Below are 16,486 nucleotides of genomic sequence, written 5' to 3' on the forward strand. Positions count from 1 at the left end.
AAAGTTAATTGTTTCGCCTGTGGAAATCAAATACTGCACCAGGATTTGCACTCTTAATGCGTCACTTGCCTAGGCCCAAACCACGACATTCTTCGTTGTCTCTTCTGTGCTTTAACGCCAGAACTATTCGTCATCGGGCCCTTATTGTAGCCAGGTATTTCCATTTACAGTACTTGAATTCCGATATGGCTTTGGTACACCATCCAACAACAGATCTTCCGAAAAAACGTAAAGGCAGAGACAGACCGCACAGGACCACACCTTCTGACGATGCTTCCGTTAAGCTGGTAGTCAGTCCTCCGGAGCTCAGTATGGTGCTTTCGCAGCCCCTGATGCCCGCTTCAGTTCGCAGCCCACCACCGAGACTCTTTTGGAGTCCGATATACCTCAGAACTCTTTTTCGTCTAAGGATCCTGTGGTCAGCTCTACCCTGGATGGGTCCAGAGTTGCTGTGCAGGCACCGGCTTTCAAGCAAGTCCTTTGCAACACTGAATCCCAAAATAAACCGATTTCTTCTTTCACCACTACCACTCCGAGTTCCTCAGGCCCAGGGGTCGAACCACACCCAAGAAACCAGCTACCCATTCTCAGGCGCCTGCTCCCTTGCCTCAGTCTCAAATGCTTAAAATGGCAGAAGATCTTATCATGCTGATTAGGGGAAGCCAAGCCACTCCCTCAAAAAGAAAGAAAGCTGTCTCCAGTAGTTTTGTCTGAACAAGAGTCAGATGAATCTGATGCGTCTGACTATGTAGACATGCAGCCCCTCTCCATATACGAGGATTCTGATGCAGAGGAATCCATTTCTTCAGCCTCTCCCCAGAGGATTTTTCCTTTGGGGAAACCCTGCATACCTTAAGGGAGCATTTTCAATGGGAGAGTCAAGACTACCCTCAGTCTAAAAAGAGACTCTGAGAGTTCCTGGCTCTTCCACAACACAGACCTTTAGCCATCCCCCCAGTCTTGGATGTGGTGGATGATGTTTTCCTTGAATCCAGTTAGACTCCAGACTCCCTCCTGCCCCCAGAAAACCAGATGGGTAAAACAGAGTCCCTGACTCTCTCAAATATTTTTTTAGAAATCCAACAGCTGAACCTGAGGTCATTTCTCAAGGGCCAAAAGGGATTAAAGCAACCTCAGCTAAGAATCCCACCCCCTTGGACTGGGGTTCCCGAGCACTGGGCAGATGGGATAAAAAAGTACACACCTCACCTTCTCTTGTTATCAGGGCACTAAATTGTCAGTTCCACATGCTTAAATATCAGCAACATACCTTGAAACTCCTTAAACAAAAAATGTCCTCCTTTCCTGCATGAGCAGACCTAATGCATTCTGCAAGTCAAGTAATAAAACACACTTTGCACTGTGGTTTTGACACCCTAGAAGCTTCTTGCAGGGCAGCAGTCACTGGATCTGTCATTAGAAGACATGCATGGCTTAAGGAACAACCCCTGCCAGACCATGTCAGTTCAAAATTGTTGGATGCACCCTTGCACAAAGATAACGTATTTGGCACTAAAGCAGAAGAGGTCTTAAAAAAGATGGAAGAAAAAGCAAAATCTATACAGAGAGTTAAAGATTTCTTGCATGTCCAGCACCCTAGGTTCAGCAGGCATTTTCCTTCCAAGCACTGGTCCTTTCCTGCTCCGAGTAAACAGGCCCAGCCTAGGCTCCGTGGAAACAGACCCCCCCCCCACCCCCCAGACAGCAACCCCAGGGGTTGCAGAATTCTAAGCAGTGGACTGCTTCCACTTCAAAACCAGTGAGTTCTAAGCCACCCCCTTATGGTAACAACTCGCAATGACTTGTCTCTTCCAGACCTCACCTCTGCCCAGCTTCACATACCACTAGGAGGAAAACTTTCCTTTCACTCAAGCACCTGGGCTACCATTACCAACGACCAGTGAATTCTGAACGTTGCGTCTCAGGAGTACACATTCTGCTTCCAAACCCTTCCAATCCCAAATGGGTACCCAGATCTTCCACCAAATCTCTGGGCAGAGGCTGAAAAGCATATCCATTCCCTGCTCTCCTTGGGGGCAGTAGAGCACATTCCTGCAGAACAGATAGGCCAAGGCTTCTACTCAAAACTTTTTCTGGTGTCCAGAAAAGAGGGCACCTGGTGCCCCATCCTCGATCTGTCTATTCTAAACACCTTCCTGGTGATCCCAAAATTCAAAATGATCACCCTCCAACAGCTGCTACTCATGCTGTCCAAGGACGCTTGGCTAGCCACCCTGGATCTAACAGAGGCGTACCTCCACATTCCTATCAGGAAGTCCTGCAGAAAATATCTCCACTTCAGGGCAGGATCTCAACACTTTCTGTTCTGTGCGTTTCCCTTTGGCTTATGTACTGCTCCCAGAGTTTTCACAAAATACCTGGCTCCGGCCATTCCCTTTTGTGGACAAAGAAATATTCAAATTTACCCCTACTTAGACAACTGCCTAATTCAGGCAGACTTGCAGGAAAAGCTGCTCAAAAACCTGGCCTTTGTAAAGAACCTACTAACCTCACTGGGGTACACAGTCAACAAAAATAAATCCAAACAGGTACCCACTCAAATGGTAATCTTCCTGATAGCAAGTCTGGACTCAGCATTCCAGATTGCATGCCTTGCACCAGAGAAATACATTTTCCTGTCAGCTTACTTCTCTCAACTGGCCTCCAGGCCCCAGCTTTCTGCAAGGAAAATCCTGCAAGCCCTGGGGTTCATGGCATCTTGCATACTCTTCATTCCATATGCCAGACTGCATATGAGGAAACTTCAATGGTACCTAAAGAGCCTTTGGTGTCAACACTCTAAAGATCTAGAAACTCTTCTATTATTCCTTCCTGAGGAAGGAATTTATTTGGTGGGCAACAGCCTGCTCCCACAACAAGGGACTGCCCTTCTCCCCACATCCTACTACCCAGACCCTCACCACATATGCATCAGACTACACTTGGGGTGCACACCTGGATGGCAGGTCCATACAGGGTCAATGGAGCCCACAGCAAATCCCCCTGCACATCAGTCAAAAAGAGATGATGGCTGTGCAGCACACCTTGATAGCTTTCAAACTCCTCTCTCCCGGGGTTCTCCTGATCAAAACAGACAACACCACTGTGATGTTGTACATCAACAAACAGGGAGGGACTCGCACCTACCCATTGTGCAGGCTAGCCATGACCCTTTGGCTCACAGCCTCTTCCATGCAGCTACACCTGTTAGCACAATACCTACCAGGCTCTCTCAACTCCCTGGCAGACCAATTAAGCAGAAAGCTTGTGGACCCACATGAGTGGTAGCTCAATAGAAGTACCTTCTTCCTAATAACTCAGAAATGGGGAACCCTGGATGTTGACCTCTTTGCCTCCCACACCAACCATCAGCTCAGCAAATTCTGCACCAGGGAGCATCATTACATGGCTTTGAAAGTGGATGTCCTGTACTTCCCCTGGGTAAGCCTCTCAGTCTATGCCTTTCCTCCCCTACCTCTCATCCCCAGGGTACTGCTCAAAATAAGGGAGGAAAAACCAAGGACCATTCTCATAGCTCCAGACTGGCCCAGACAGCACTGGTATCCCTTGCTGCACAGCCTGCCCCCACTGCCTCCACAGAATCTTCCTCCGATTCCAAACCTCCTAACCCAGAGGGAAGGGGAATTCATGCACCCCCAATTGCAGAATTTGGCAGCGTGGCTTATTCCCTAACCCCTGACCAATCAGCCATCCTCAGTAAACAGGTTCTGGATGTTATCCGAGAGGCCCAGCGCCCTAGCACCAGAAAGTCTTATGCAGATAAATGGAAACTGTTCTGTACCTGGATCCAGTCTAAGGGGGTCAATACGGCACAGCCCACCATCCTTCTCATGTTGGATTTCCTAGCTGACCTGCTACACAGTGGTCTGTCTTTCTCTTCTCGAAAAATTCATGCCTCTGCTATTTCTGCTCATTTTCCCACTGAGCAGCCTCTTTTCTCACACCCTCTGTTTAAACAGTTCCTCAGAGGGGCTAACAACTTGAGGCCACCCAGAAGGGCACCAACACCAGCCTGGGACCTTAACTATTTCTTTGTAAAGCTCACCCTGCCTCCTTTCGAACCAGCTTCTTCAGCAGAACTAAAATTTCTATCCTGGAAGACAGCCTTCCTCTCCTGGCCATCACTTCAGCCAGAAGAGTCTCTTTGCTGCAAGCACTCATGGTTGTGGAACCCTTCATCATCTTCCATGCAGACAGGGTATCCGTCAGAAATTATCCATCATTCATGCCCAAGGTGGTGTCCAGTGTGGCTCTCAACCAATCCATTCATTTGCCCACCTTCTTTCCTAACCCCTAAAACAAGGGAGAAAGGATTATGCACTCTCTAGATGTGCACAGACAGCTCAGGTGCTGTCTGGACAGGACTAAATGCTTCAGAAAGTCTGATCAATTGCTGGTTAGCTTTGATTCAGGGGCAGAAGGCAAAGCCATCTCCAAGCAAACCATTTTCAAGTGGATAGCACACTGCATTCACTTCTGCTACAAACAGCATGGCAAGCCTCCATCCAGGGGGTCAGGACACACTCCACCAGACCAGCCTCCACCTCTATAGCTTTCCTCAGAGGGGTCCCCACCAGGGATATCCTGGAGGCAGCCACCTGGGCATCTGTTCACACTTTTACCAAGCATTACCACCTGCCTCTCTTCTCCAAATCCAGGGCAGGGTTTGCCTCTGCAGTCTTACAGGGCATCTTAGCCAGCCCCTAGCTTCCTTGACTACCTCCACCTATTTCCTCAGCTTTGGGAATCTCCCCTTATGTGATGACTGCAACAGTTTAAACACGAAGAACATAGTACAGTTGTGTTCACCTACCATAAATGTAGATGTTCGAGTGTCTTCACTGTTGTGGTCCTGGTTTCCCTCCCTTCATCCCTCTTTTTCTTTTTGTTACTTTTCTTCCTTGTTGTTCTCCTTTCCTTACAAGGGACATGTTGGTATTTATTTTCCACTGGTGGGGTTTTTCCACCAGAACCTGGCCTCCTACTTTGGGGGCTGCTGATAGGTTAGGGCAAGAAAAACTGATGTAATGGCATCGGCTGCCTTCATTTATACCACTAACGACCTGACGTCAGTCCTCAAGCGACAGCAACCGATGCAGAATTACTAAGTCTCTGGTATTCGGGTCGGCCGAGGGCTACCCTGATAGGGATAACCCAAATGTGTTGACTGCAACAGTGAAGACACTCTAACATCTATATTTATGGTAAGTGTACGCAACTGTACTTTCCTTATCCCTACCTGTTCTCTCTCCCACCTGTTGAGCTCCCATCTGAGAACTTAAAGGGAAAATCAGTGCAGGGTGTCCTCTCTCATCGGGTAAACCGTGCTCTTAACCCCTTACCCCTCACTAGCACAGCACACCACCAAAATCGGTCAGTATCTCAGTCCTCAGACCCTTTGTGCAGATAAGGCAGACTTACTTACTGGGCCAAATTACTCATACATCATTTGGGGGGGGGGGTTGTGCCAATTCTGCTTTCCTGGTATAGCCCCGCTTAGTTCGCCCTCACTGTGCTCAGGTTCACTCTCCTCCCTTACCCTGCTCCCATTTCCCACCTGCTCCCACTACTTCTAGATTTATTCATTCTGCAAGTCAGCTGAATCACACCCACCTGACATTCATAGCTATCCATCCATTACCTACTCTCTAAAGAATGTCCCAACCCCGAATAGCTAAACACCTCCCACACACTTCCTCATTTGCCCTGGCCCCTCCTGTTCCAGCACTTTCATCAACCTGCTCCCCTTCCATCCAAACTGTGCCCCCTTTACTACAATAACTTCCCTCCTCTACCCATTATTACTCCAATATGCCTCTTTTCCCCCACCCCATCAACATATTACTCTTCTGTTACTAGCCTACCTACTCGCATGTCTCACCATAGCCACCATCAGCACCACTTACCACCTCCTAATCACCCACTGCAACAACCTCAAATCCCCCACCCTTTCTCCACAGCAATATCAAACCCCCCCCCCAGTCTTACAAGCATACTCCCAACAGCCGACTACCAAACTCCCATCCATCTTACTCCCCCAAGTATTTTCTCACTCCATTCAAAAAACAACTGCATTTCCAGTACCACTTCCTATAATACAGTATCTCAGAACTATTACATGCGTAACTACCCAACCATTGCTAGGTGGTGATATTCACCCTACCCAGGCCCTGCAACCTCCACCAATAATACTTGGAATTCCTGTTTTCCATCCAAACAAAACCCCAACAACTTACTAATTCCAAACTTGAATATCTGCAGTATTATGAATAAAGTAGTAGAGCTTCATACCGACATCATAGTCATTAGTGAAACATGGCTTAAACAACTTATCAGGGACAATTACATAACCCTACCAGGTTATAATATTCTCCAGCTCTGACCGGGTACATAAGAGTCGGTGGGAACAGTCCTACTTCACAAAACTAATTTAAAAATTCAATTCATACATAAAGATACGCCAGACTTCAAAAATGTTGAAACGTTATTCGCAAAACTTTCCTTAAACCAACACAAATATCTTAACTTAATTGGCATCTATATATACCCCCAGGCAAGAACCTATACATCCTAAAATTTATACTCCACTGGGCCTCCGACTCCCTTCCTCAGGAAACCATCATATTAGGGGATGTTAACAGTGACTGGAACTGTATCCACTCTCCCACTCCCACCTGCCGCATCACTCTATATAACTTCACCCATCTGTTTCAGTCCTCCACACGTATAGACAAGGCCACTAAAAGAGAATCCAGATTAGACTGGATCCTCACAAACCAACCCAGTGCCCACCAATGTGGCACACTGGCCGATGCTGTGTGACCACAACCCTACCTTTATCCTTAGACATAAGCTTAAGTCCAACAACTCCCCCTCCCTCCTACATACCCGCTCCTGCAATAACTTCCCCAAAGGGGACTTTGACAGACTTAAAATATTGTAACTGGTCTCCAATCAAAACCCTTCCACTAGACAGAGCAGATGAATACTTCAACTCCACATTTCTAAACATCCTCAGCCACTTAGCCCCCATCAAAACAATTAGGGTGCACAGCAATCCCACCCCCTGGCTCCAAAAAAAAACAGAAGAACCTTACTCCAAAATAGGGACAAAGCTTGGAAAACCTGGCGCCATCATAAAACACCCACAACTAGGCAAGCCTTTTTGATAGTCGGAAAAAGGCTAAAAAGCAGGTAAAGCTGGACAAGCAAAATTACTACATCTCCCTACAAAAGAAACATAACACTAACCTTCAAAAATTCTGCGTGACAGTAAATAGTATCCTTCAGCCTGGCAAATCCACCCCCCCCCCCATACAACCAGTGCAGATTTAGACATAGCTTGCAGCTTTAACAACTATTTCACCCCCTCCATACTCAATCCCATAAATGATTCTACTCCCACCAACATCCCTCAACCCCCTAAGACCCAACAACACATAATCCCCTTCTCACTCAACCCAGTACAAACAACCACTATACAAAAATTCTTTAACTAAACTCAAACCTACCACCCTCGCCACAGACAGCCTCCCCACCGAATAAGTCCAGCTTGCATCGACAGTAATAGCGTACCCTATTTCATTACTGATTAACAGATCCATTACTAAAAACACCATGCCAACCTTGTGGAAAACCTCATTTATTATTCCCCTCCACAAAGGTGGCCCCTCAACTTAACTCTCTGTCGCCCAATAGCAATTCTTTCACCCCTCTCAAAGATTCTAGAGAGGTGCATTCATCACCAAATCCTCTCCCACCTTCTCTCCAATAGCCTCTTTTCAACCCAACATGGCTTCTGCCCTTCCCACAGCACTTCCACTGCCCTACTCAGATTCACCAACACTCTAAACTCCTACAGGAACTACAGGAACCAAGGTGGATTAGTCTCTGCTACCTTCCTTGAGTTATCCAAAGTATTTGACATTGCATCTCACAAGAAACATCTAACCTGCCTGTCTGACCTCAACTTTAACATCCCCAATCTACTCTGGTTCAAGAGCTACCTAGTCAACCACCACCAGTCTGTCAAATGGATCCACTCCCCATCTCCCCCACTCCCAGTCACCCTAGGCATACCCTAAGGTTCAATTCCCAGACCACTTCTTTTTAATGTCTTCACTAACCAACTCCACCTAGTTACCACAAAAGCCGATATAGTCCAATACGCTGATGAGACAGCCCTCATATGCTCCTCACCCAACATTCAACTTCTACAACAAAAAGTCCAGTTAGCCTTCACAGAAATTGAGAACTGGCTCAGTAACTCACAACTGATATTAAACCCCCAAAAAACCCAACTCGTGCTGTTCCATCCAACCAATTTCAATGACCTCTCCTTTTCCATATTCTCTGCCAACAAGACCCAAATCCCCCTCGTCTCAGAGGCAAACTCCTAGGAATTACCATTGACCAACAGCTGAAATTTAACAAACACATATCAACAACCATCTCTAAAAGTCCACAAAAACGTTAGGCTCCCACTACAGATGCAAAAGGTATCTAACCTCAGAATCTTGTATTGCCATAGCCAGAACTCACATTCTGTCTACACTTCTATGTTTCCCCCACACTAATAAATCTAAATAAAACCGACTTGAATAAACTTTCTATCTGCTATAACAAAATCGCTAGATTTGCCAACAGTATCACATCACATTCTTACCATTGCCATGCCCTACAATACCCTACATTGGCTAGAATTCCCCAACCTACTAAAGTATCACCAACTCAGCTTAGCCCACCAAATACTGCACTGTCTTGAAAAAACCCTGCTCTGATTGGCCATCTTAACTTTTACATTTCTAATAGACTACTACACTCCAGCAACAAAGCCTTAATTGAAACCATCTCATGCTAAAACAACTTTGGGGAATTTTTCTTTGCCCATGAAATTGCTAAGACTTGGAACTAACCTCCCTCCTGACCTTAAATTCTAAAATTTACATCCTCTTTTAAGTGCCTCCTGAAATCATATCTCTGCACCAACCATTTATGCAACTGCAACAAACCTCCGTAAAACCACATATAACTACAGGGATATGTATGAGCAGCATACGTGCATGCTCTGTCATGGTTGCTATGTAAACATTTATGTACTGTTCATGCTGTGTAACACCTGTCTGACTGCCTCTAAGTTGCTCAGTATAAATATTGTACAAAATGTTATCTGCTTATTCATTGCAGGAATGGACAGGGCTGTAAACTGATATTTTTGTTAAGTTACACACTGTATATTTTGTACCAAATGTTATATGTTCATCCAACACAGGAGCAGGCAATGCTCCTAACTGATATTTTTTCTATTGTAACATCCACCTGTAAACTTTCTGTCTATGCACTGTCATATTTTTCTCATCTCTATTGCTTTTTGTAACTTCATGTTCATGTAATTTGCATGTTATACCTTCTTTTTTATGGAGCAGCTTTTCTCCCCAGGAATCTGCTGAAGATGGACACTTGTCCAGTCGGACTATCCTGGTTAACAAATGGTAAATAAATAAAATAAAAATATACACACGTGTGTGTAGGTATATATGTACACACACACACACACACACACACACACACACACACACACACACACACACACACACAGAGTAGGACAAGACAGACTACTGCCTGGCATCACTGGCCCTCATTGATTTACTAGAAATTCAGAAATGTACCAAAATGCAGTACCAGTATTGATTTTTGAAGATGCAAGATATCACTGCTTCATAAATTAATGCCGATACTGCATTTGGTGTAATGACTGAAGTGCCAAAAGCAGATTGTGTGTGTAGTAACTAGCACGCTATAGATGATGTTTGTGTTTCACTGTTGCAGTCCTAACTGATAGGATTTCCTGCTGTGGAAGCCCTTGGCTGGCCTAACTGCCAGAGAATTTCTTTGTCCTGCAGGAGCCAGGGGACACCCTGACCGACCTCAAGATATCCAGGTGTAAAAGGAGTAAGCCAGCACCATATTTTTAGTTCTTTTTTGCCATCTGAACCTGAAACAGAATGCCAGTCAATGCATCAGTTGGTCTACACCAGAGAAAGAAAACATCTAAATCTAGGCACCCTGTTGGGAAACTTTTCTTATATTTCTTAATGTCAGAGAAAGTTAATAACGGTCTGTGCTGTAGCAAGCAGATACCACACCGGGACTTTCAGTCTTTTTGTGTAGCTTGCTTTAGCCTGGCAGGGCTGAGATTTTTAGCTAAACATCTTAGCAAGTCATTAGGATCTTTTCATGCCATGTTTGTTGGTTGGGCTGAGGTTGATAGCCTAGGTGTAAGAAGGAGAAGCATGTCAAGCTTAAGGTACCAGGTGAAACTTATTTGCCATGTGTTAGTCCACCTAGGCTTATTGTCAAAGAAGGCGGATGCTTTTGCAGCCCCCTCTGATGACTGAGGCTGTGACAAAGTTCTCTTTCTATACCCTTTTGCAGTCTGATATGCTGCCGGGTCCCCCTACTTCTACACAAGCTGAGCAACTTAGCTCATTGGTTGGGTCTGGAACTGCTTTTCATGTTCTGGCTTTTGATGACCCTTTTCCATCTGTTGAATGGGAGACCTAAGTCCCCCAGTCATCAGGAGAATGTCTCTATTCACTATCCTCAGAATGCATCTGCCAGTCCATGTCCCAGCCCTAGTGCTAATGTAGCCCATAGAGCCAAGCCAGAGGCCTCACATAAAAAGGCTGCATCCAGCTTCCCCAAATGAGGTGTACTGACTACCATTTCCAATCTCAGGCCTATCAACAGGACCCGGTTAGACTGGCTGAGGGTTTGATTACTGTAGTGAGATCCAGATGCTTTAGCATCCCTGGTTCTACCCCTGAATCTTCTGGTAAAAGGAAAAGGGAAGATTCCCCCCAGGAGTTTTCAGATTCCTTTGAGTTGGAGGATGACAACGAGGAATCCGTATTTGAGGAAGGTTTGTCTATTGCTTCCTATGGGGTTTCAGATTCTGATGAGAACCTAGCCTCAGCTCCTCCACCCCCTGATGAGGACATATCTTTTGGTGAGACCCTGCACACCCTCAGGGGATAAATCATATGAGAAGCTCACGATTGCCTGCAGTCAAAGAACAGGGTATGGGAATTCTTAAAACTTCCAGAGCACAAACCTCTTGCCATTCTACCAGTCTTGGAAGTAGTGAACATTGCCTTGTTGGACTCCTGCAGCCAGGCTTATTCCCTCCTGCTTCTCAGAGGCTAGACAGATTTTACAGTGGTCTGGATTCCCACAGGCACCTTTTTACGAACCTTGTAGCAGATCCTAAAGTGGTTACTCAGAGTTTTAAGGGAGCTAAAGGTAACACTTCAAAAATCCAGTGCCATCTGACAAAGAAAGTCGAGCTTTGGCCACGATCAGAAAGAAGGTTTACTCCTTTGCTACCCTGGTTATGACGGCACTAAATTTCCAATTTCATATGGTTTAAGTATTAGGAGACCCCCTTGGATTAGATGAAGCAAAAATTGGTGGGGATTGAAAATAAGGCGGTCTCTAAGGAACTGCTGGATTTATGCAACTCCTTTTCTCATGTTGCAAAGCACTCTGCCCTGTGGGTACAGTGCTCTGAAAGAATCCAACCCAACCGCGCAGCAGCTACAGGATCAAATATTAGAAGACGTGACTGGCTTTTAGTTGTTCCTTTGGACAGATTACCTTTTTGACCTAAGGCCTTGCATCCTAAAGCTAGATAGGAGACATAGAAGGGACAGTGATCAAAGGCAGCACCAGTGAACAAAGCAGTGGCAAATTGACTCCAGTAGGCCTGCAGGATCCTGTCAGCAGGGTGCGAGCAGGGAGCAGTCATGACTCACCCATGCTCTTCCTTTTTCCTCCTCCCTCAAGCCCCACATCAACCTCCCTAACCTCCTTCCATAGACGAGGAGGACAGCTGACCCTCTTCAAGAAAATGGGACGGTCATTACCAGGAATCAGTAAATATTAAAAATCATAAACAAAGGCTACAAACTTTGGATCAAACATTCTCCAACTCGCTCAGGCTTCCCAGACAAGGGAGTTCCTTACAGCATGGGGTTACATGGCGTCTTGTTTCCTCATAATCTTCCTTAGAAGATTTCACATAAGGAAGCTACAGTGGTACCTCAGAAATGTTGGGTGCCAGCACTCCCAGTCCCTCAACTTCAGGGTGAAGCTTCTCCCTGGTCTCAGGGAAGAGTTTGCCTGGTGGACCCGAGCCTGTTCCCACAATCCGGGCTTCCCCTTCCGGATAATTCCTCAGAGCCAAACATTGATCACAGTTGCTTCGGACTTTGCATGGAGGGTTCACTACAACAACTTATGGACTCAGGACAGATGGGACACGCAGTTCAGAAACAAACACATTAACTAAAAAGAAATGCTGGTAGTCCAAAAATGCCTGATATCCTTAAAAGACCAGTGGAAACTAGGTGTACTCCTAGTAAAGGCAGACAATACCATGATTATGTGGTACATAAAAAGCCAGGGAGGACTCAATCTTACACTTTGTCGCCTAGCCTGTATCTTTGGGAAATTGCAGACTCCCCAGGTCTGCACCTCATGGCCCCTACCAGGAGAAAGAAACGAACTGGCAGATCACCTAACGAGGAGTCTGTCAGGTCCTCTCAAGTTGCAACTGCATTGGGAAGCTTTCTCAGCATAGTCAGAGATAAACATTTCTGCCACAAAAGAAAACTCTCACTTGGAAAAGTTTTGTTCAAGGACCAAAACCATGTCAGCCTGAAGGACGAATGCCTTCTCCTTTCCTTGGACAGGTGTATTCCTTTACACTTTCCTTACTCCCCAGGGCATTGTTGAAGATAAGGGAGGAAGGGCCAAGGATCATTCTAATAGTCCCAGATTGGGACAAGACAGCACTGGTATCCCCTAATGCTCAGTCTCAATGAGTGGACCTTTTGACACAGAACCAGGGCACCATCATAAACCCCAACTTGTGCACACTGGAACTGACAGTTTGGATGATATTTTGACCCCTCTTGATGGGGGGCATCCCTTCACAAACAGGTCCTGGACATTCTGAAGGAAGCCAGACTACCTAGTACAAGAAAATCGTACTCTGCCAAATCGAGATTTACTATATCGTACAGACAAAAGGGACAGAATCCTCTTCATTCAGGTTTCTCTGATCCTGTCATACTTATCTGACCTTTTTGACAAATGACCTTCTTGTTCCTCTATTAAAATTCATGCTTAAACCATTTCAGCCCATTTCCCCTCTCAACCTCCTCTTTTCCCACCCACCCATGAAGCCATTCAGAGAGGGGTTATTCACATTACAGCACAGAGAAAACAACCCGTTCCTCCATGAGATCTTATTTTCATTTTGAAGAAGCTTACCTTCTTCAGACATCAAGTTCTTGATTTAGAAGACAGTTCTCTTCTTGCTAGAAGAGTATCAGAGCTTTAAGTCTTTGTGTATAGAAACTTTCATCACATTCCATTCTAGCAGTCTCTCTCTTAGGATCAATTCCTCCTTTATACCTGAAGTGGTTGCAGAGATCTCTTTGAACCAGATCATCCCCAAAATAAGAGGGAAAGAATCTTCCACTCATTGGATGTACATAGACAACTGCACTACTACCTGGACAAATAAAAAAAAGTCAGGAAACCTGACCAGGTTTTCATGGCACTTGCCTGTAACTCTGAAGGGAGACCAGTTTCTAAACATTCTATTTCCAAATGGATCTCCTACTACAGTTTGTTTTGCTACAACCACTATGGGAAAAAAGCCACCGAACTCTTTAGATTACACTCCAGAAGGGCTACCGCCGTGCCTGCTGCCTGTCTTAATGGGGTGGCCGCTTAGGACATTTTAGAGGCAGCTACTTGTTCCTCTGTAAATGTCTTCAACAAACACTACCACCTTCTGCAGGACTAGATTTGGGTTTGCCACTGCGATCTTGCAGGGCATCCTATCCTCCCCATAAGTTTCCCCATCCACCCTCTTTTCAGCTTTGGGAGGCATCCCATCAGTTAGGACTGCAACAGTGAAACCCAAAGAACATAGTACAGTTGTGTACACTTGACATAAAGGTAGATGTTTGAGAGTATTCACTATTGCAGTATTCATTCCCTCCTTCCCTTCTTGCCCCAAAGGTTGGGGTGGGCGTTTTCCTCTCTAGATCCAGGTTGCTCCCCCTCCTTTGTTTGGATTAGGAACAAGGTTACTTGTTGGAGTGTCCTCAGCTAAGGCTCTTCACTTTAGGGACAAGCTAGGGGCGCCTTGCTCTTGGGGGCAAAAAGGTACTGAAGTTATAGTGCTGGCTGACACTCTCTTTGTACCCAAACATGATGTCGGTCAGGATATTTGCTAGCTCCTGGAGGAGGAGGAAATTCTGTGGTAGTCAGGCCAACCAAGGGCTTCCATGGCAGGAAATCGTTAGGACTGCAACGGTGAATACATTCAAACATCTACATTTATGGTAAGTATACACAACTGTTCTTTTTATCAGTTTGCTACAGTTACAGAAGCACATGTGAAGAAAATGGCATAATGTTTCCTGCTCCTTCAGGGAGGCATCATTTGGGATTTTGGGGATCTACACTGGATGGCAGGTGATAAAAAGTATAACAATTTAATGTAATCTACCATTACTGATTGTAAACATTGGTGTTTAAGCAGAAATGTGATGTTATTAGGGTCACAGTTCTGTTCATCAACCAGCAGCAGGGGTGCTACTCCACACATCTATTTCAATAGCACACCTCAAGTACTTAATTTAAAGTAAGCATGCTGCTTCAAAGAAAAGATATTAAAGCATACTGCTGTAGATGTTCTTCGTGTTTCACTGTTGCAGTCATCACATTTGGGTTATCCTGTCAGGGGTAGCCCTCAGTCTGCCCGAATACCAGAGCCTTAGTATTTCTGCGTCGGTTGCTGTTGCTCCAGGACTGACGTCAGGTCGTCAATAGTATAAAATCAGGCAGCCGTCAACATTACATCAGTCTTTCTTGCTGAGGAGCCCGAAGCAGAAGCAGTTCGCATGAGTGCCTGTCGGCTGCTACCTGAGTTTTCGCTTCCAAGTTGAAGTCTTCTAAAGCTAAGTACCCCATTTGGGATCCTTTTTTCTTGCTCTAACCAATGTCAGAAAAAGTTAACAATTGTCTCACCTGTGGAAAGCAAATACCACACCGAGACTTTCCATTCTTACTGCGTCACCTGTTTAGGCCCAGACCACGATGTCCCTCGCTGTCACTTTTATGCTTTGTTCAACGCCAGAAATATATGTCGTTGGGCCCTTATTGTACCTAGATATTTTCGCTCTCAGTCCTCGAATTCCGATATGGCTTCGGTAAGCCATCCGACTACCGATCTTCAGAAAAAACGCAAGGATAAAGACAGAGACAGACCGCTCGGGTCCGAAACTGCCAACGATGCTTCCATTATGCTAGTCATCAGTTCTCCAGTCCTCAGTGAGGCGCTTTCGCAACCCCTGATGCCCACTTCTGTGGATTCGCAGGCTGCTACCGAGACCTTTTCACAGTCCGGTATGCCGCAAGTCTCTTCTACGACTAAGGATCCTGCGGATGTCTCTACCTTGGATGGGTCCGGAGCTGCTGAGCAGGCACCGGCTTCTGAGGAAGTTCTTCACACTACCGATACTCGACACAAACTGACGAGTTCTTTCGCATCCTTAGTTTTTTCTAAAGCTACCGAGTTTCTAAGGCCCATGGTACGAACTACGCCCAAAAAAACGAAGAGCCAAGCTCAGGCACCTGCTTCCATGCCTCAATCTCAAATGCTTAAAATGGCAGAAGACCTTATTAAGCTTATTAGGGGAAGCCAGGCTACCCCTTCCAAAAGAAAGAGACTTGTCCCCAGTAGTTTTATCTAAACAGGAGTCCGATGACTCTGATTCTTCTGAATATGAAGACATGCAACCCCCTCTCTGCCTATGAGGATTCTGATGCAGAGGAATCCATTCCTTCTGCCTCTCGAGCCGAGGATTTTTCATTTGGTGAAACCCTACATACTTTAAGGGAGCATTTCCAATGGGAATGTCAGGACTATCCTCAGTCAAAAAAGAGACTCAGGGAATTATTTGATTTACCACAGCACAGACCTTTAGCCATTCCTCCTGTCCTGGATGGTTGTGGATGATGTTTTTCTGGAATCCAGTTTGACTCCTGACACCCTTCCTCCTGCTCCCAGGAAACCTGACAGGTACTACAGAGTTCCTGACTCTCACAAATTCCTTTTCAAAAATTCTACTGCTGACCCAGAGGTCATCTCCCAAGGACCTAAAGGAATTAAAGCAACCTCAGCTAAGAATCCCACCCTCTCATACAGATATTTCCGAGCTTTAGACAAATGGGGTAAAAAAGTATACACCTCTGTAACTCTTCCTATTAGAGCAGTAAATTGTCACTTCCACATGCTGAAATATCAGCAGCATACCATGGAACTCCTCAAACAAAAAATATCTTCCTTTCCTGCTTGTACAGAAAATAAAGAATTACAAGAGCT

General features: G+C 45.6%; 1 protein-coding gene across 4 annotated transcripts in view; it reads left to right on the plus strand.

The window, feature by feature from the left end:
• Positions 1 to 16,486, plus strand: part of CCDC88A (coiled-coil domain containing 88A) — a 4,373,054-nt gene that overhangs the window by 1,997,202 nt on the left and 2,359,366 nt on the right. The gene's annotated exons all lie outside the window — the stretch shown is intronic.

This window comes from Protopterus annectens, chromosome 1.part2 (genome assembly GCF_019279795.1).
Source record: "Protopterus annectens isolate FY-2018-M chromosome 1.part2, PAN1.0, whole genome shotgun sequence".
Lineage (NCBI taxonomy): Eukaryota > Metazoa > Chordata > Ceratodontiformes > Protopteridae > Protopterus > Protopterus annectens.